The 4324-nt window shown below is 41.4% G+C and overlaps 1 pseudogene; it reads right to left on the bottom strand.

Annotated features, from left to right (window-relative positions):
- Positions 1-1672: 1672 nt before the first annotated feature.
- LOC120238105 lies at positions 1673-2663 on the bottom strand (annotated as a pseudogene).
- Between the last annotated feature and the right edge of the window lie 1661 nt (positions 2664-4324).

Genomic DNA, 4324 nt, shown 5'->3' with positions numbered 1-4324 from the left:
ATCTTGGGAAATCTCCTCCGTTGACTTGAGGCCTCCTCATACCCACATGCATGGAATCTTTCCTCTTTTTTTTTTTCATGTTTTATTTATTTCTTTTTAATGTTTTATTTATTTCTAGGAGAGAGAGACAGCATGAGCAGGGGAGGGTCAGAGAGAGAGGGAGTCACAGACTCCGAAACATTCTCCAGGCTCTGAGCTGGCAGTCAGCACAGAGCCCGACGCGGGGCTCGAACCCACGAACCGTGAGACCATGACCTAAGCGAAAGTTGGACCTCAACCGACTAGGCCACCCAGGCGCCCCAGAATCTTTCCTTTTTATAGGACTCAGATGGAATTATCAGACTTGATCATTGTTTCTATTTGTAATGTACGCAGCAAGAGGTATACTGGAAATGTGAGTCCTGGTTATGAATCTGTCTTTGTTTAGGAGCAATATCTTTGTTTGCTTTTGGTTTTCTTTTCATGAATAGGAGACATTTTCCCATCTGACACTGAATGACGCAAGAAATGTACAATTAGATGTCACAATTTTTGCCCTGGGGAAAGTAGTAACAGATGTAGCAGCACTTTCTGCTGTTGGAACAGGTATATGACTGCTGTTCACAGCTTGACTACGCTCTCCAGAAAAGAGTCCTTTTTGTTTACTTTGTCACCAGGAGGGCCATCCTAGCTCTGAAATCCACAACTGCAGACTAGTAAAGAAACGAGACCCTTGATGTAGGCCAGATTGGTGAGGTTAATATCTGGGTACTGTTTGATACCATGAGAAGACGTGAACCCTGTGACTGAACTTTGAGTCCTGAAACTGTCATCTCATCGCTATATCGTGAAAGAAGGACATTACTGCCCTGCCCAGAGAAAAGAGACCTGACTGATGTGGGCAGATTATTGAAATTAAAGATGAGATAGGGAAGAAGAAGGAGAAAGTTAAAAAAAACAAGGCCTAAACACAAGGTCCCAAGAGGAAAAGGGGACAGGTGTAGTGGACATTAGGGGTCCTTTTTTCTTTCTATTCAAATGTTTAGATATTGTTGACACATCATATTAGTTTGAGGTGTATAACATGATTCAATATTTGTATATATTGTGAAATGATCACCACAATAAGTCTAATTAACATCCATCACTACACATGGTTACACATTCTGCATGTTTGTGTATATGATTAGAACTTTTAAGATCTACTCTCTTTGCAACCTTCAAGTATTCAGCACAACATTATTAACTATAGTCACCATGTTGTACATCTCATCACCATGATTTATTTATTTTATACTTGGACATACAACCCTTTCACCCATTTTCCTTCCTGGGGTTCTTTTTTTTAATAAACAGCTTTATTGAGGTGTAATAGTCAATAAACTTCATATTTAAAGTGCACAATTTGATACATTTTTTTTTTGTCAGTTTAGTCTGAATAAAATCCAGCGTAATTGTATTACTTTGTTCTGTTTGGAAATAATGGCTCAGTGTCTTTTTTCTGACAGCTTCCTAAGGGCAAGTCACAGTTTAAAGTTGTCATTTTGGGTTTAAATTGCCCAGAAAGTAGAGACAGTAGAAATGAGCTTTTTGTTTTTGTTTTTTTTTGAAGTCTCCAGATCTTGCTAGGACACTTGTCTGGAAGAAAGTTTGGCACCTGATCCTGTTTGAAATAGAGGTGGTTTAAACAATATTAGCCAAGCTTAGTGACCTGGAGGTCTGCGTGTATCTTTGTGGTATCAACTGCAGATAGCATTTGAATGTGGCAGTAAAAATAAAAAAAAAAATGGTGTCCATCCATAAATACTCTGAAACGTGGGTGCTCACAAAGAATTTCCACCTTTTTTTTTTTTTTACAAATAGTTTATTGTCACATTAGTTTCCACATAACACCCAGTGCTCATCCCCACAAGTGTCCTCCTCCATGCCCATCCCCCCTCCCCCCCACATCCATCAGTCCTCAGTTTTTGTCAGCATTCAAGAGTCTCTCATGGTTTGCCTCTCTCCCTTTCCCCCACCATTTCCCCCCTTCTCCCCCTTGTTCCTCCGTCAAGTTCCTCCTAATCCTCCTATACGTGCAAACATATGATATTTGTCCTTCTCTGCCTGACTTATTTCGCTCAGCATAACACCCTCAAGGTCCATCCATGTTGCTACACATGGCCAGATTTCATTGTTTCTCATTGCCATGTAGTATTCCATGGTATAGATAAACCACATCTTCTTGATCCATTCATCTGTTGATGGACACTTAGGCTCTTTCCATGTTTTAGCTATTGTGGAGAGTGCTGCTATGAACAAAGAATTTCCACCTTGAATAGCTGGTCCGGGATGAATGGGAAGTATGGTATCGCAGACTATCCTTCACCTCTTTCCCCAAATACCAAAGAATTTCTGAGTAGTTGCCAGTCTGCAAACCCAGCTTTGAGTTCAGTTGCCACATGGACAGAAGAGTGTTTGGAGTCACCACAGGTCAAGTCGATGGCAAAGCTCTCCGGGTTGAGGTCTATAATGCCCACCACCAACTCCTTCTTGCCTGGTCTCATGCCACCTGTAATGTGCCCACAAAATGGAACTATCAGTCATGGGAAGTATATGGCTGGAACTGGGGAGCCCTAGGAGTTGTTTAAATGCTGAGCATTTAATTTCACCATGGCATCGCGGATCTTGCCATCCTCCCACATGGTGCACGGGGGTCCTTTGCCAGCAGCCCTGGGGAGGCGGGAGACATGGGGCACAGAGCTCTGGTGGGATTCAGGGGTATCCTGCACTGAGTTGGGGCATGATCCGGGGCTGGCTTGGGCCAGCTACAGTTTAATAAGTTTTGACATATGGATATACTTGTGATACCATCACCACTGTCAAGATAATGAACATATCCATTACCTTCCAAATTTTTATGGACTTTTGTGATTTTTTCCTCCCCTGACTCCTGCACCTGGACAATCATAGGTCTGCTTTCTCTCACTATAGAGAAGCTTGAATTTTCTAAAATTTTATATAAATGAAATTATATGGTATATACTCTTTTTCTGTCTGACGTATTTCACTCAGGATTATTATTTTGAGATTCATTTATGCCTGTGTATGAATCAGTAGTTCATCCCTTTCATTGCAGAGAAGTATTCTTTCATTTGTTGATAGACATCTGGTTGCTTCCAGTTTTTAGCTATCACAAATAAAGGTGCTTTGCATATTTCTGTACAAGTATTTGTCTGGATCTGTGCTTTCATTTCTCCAGTGTAGATACCTGGGAGTGGAATGGCTGGATCATACAGTAGGTATATGTTTAATTCATTTTTTATTTTATTAAAAATTTTTTAATGTTTATTTGTTTTTGAAGGAGAGAGTGAGAGCATGAGTGGGGAAGGGCAGAGAGGGAAGAATTTGAAGAGCTCCAGGCTCTGAGCTTGATGTGGGGCTCGAACTCACAAACTATGAGATCATGACCTGAGCCAAAGTTGGATGGTTAATTCCATGTTCATTGTGGAGACTGACTTGGGGCTTGATCCCATGACCCTGGGACTGTGACTGGAGCTGAAATCAAAAGTTGGGCGCTCAACCAACTGAGCCGCCCAGGTGGATGTTTAATTTTTGAGAAAACTTCCAAATGTTTTCCAAAGTGGTTGTTTCATTTTATATCCCTACCAGTAATGAAGAGAGTTCAGTTTGCTCCATATCCTCACTTGGTATAGAATTTGGTATAGTGGCTCTCTCTATAATTAGATACTCAGATGGATAGGAGTAGCTCATTGTAACTTTAATTTGCATTTCAGGTGGAGTCCTTTTCATTTAGGGTTCATAAACATACAAGAAAGGTAAGCTGAGAATTATTCTGCTCATACAGTTTCCTTAAGAATAAACAGTTAGAGGGGTGCCTGGATGGCTCAGTTGGTTAAAAGTCCGACTTCGGCTCAGGTCATGATCTCACGGTTCATGGGTTCTAGCCCCGCATCGGGCTCTGTGCTGACAGCTAGCTCAGAGCCTGGAGCCTGTTTCAGATTCTGCGTCTCCCTCTCTCTCTGACCCTCCCTTTGCTCATGCCGTCTCTCTCTCTCAGAAAAAAAAAAAAAAAGAATAAACAGTTAAGATAATTATGTATCGTAAGTAGCACAAGTAATAAATTAGCTCTGATAGCTACTTTGAATTTTTCCTCTTTAAGCAATTGGCTCACATTTGAAGCTAGCTGAAGCCCAATAGAAATAAATCTACGTGGTCATGTGCTCAGTTCTGGCTTTTCCTGTCTTGCCTCTGCTCCAGTGCCCCCTGTCTTGCCTTTTCTGTGCTCTGAGAATTTCTTCAGCCTCCACAGGAGTCAGAATGAATCTATGCCACATCCACATTC

Source organism: Hyaena hyaena, unplaced genomic scaffold, assembly GCF_003009895.1.
Source record: "Hyaena hyaena isolate Hyena2069 unplaced genomic scaffold, ASM300989v1 scaffold_199, whole genome shotgun sequence".
Lineage (NCBI taxonomy): Eukaryota > Metazoa > Chordata > Mammalia > Carnivora > Hyaenidae > Hyaena > Hyaena hyaena.
Note: the sequence above shows the minus strand (reverse complement) of the source record. Positions and strands in the feature narration are given on the sequence as shown.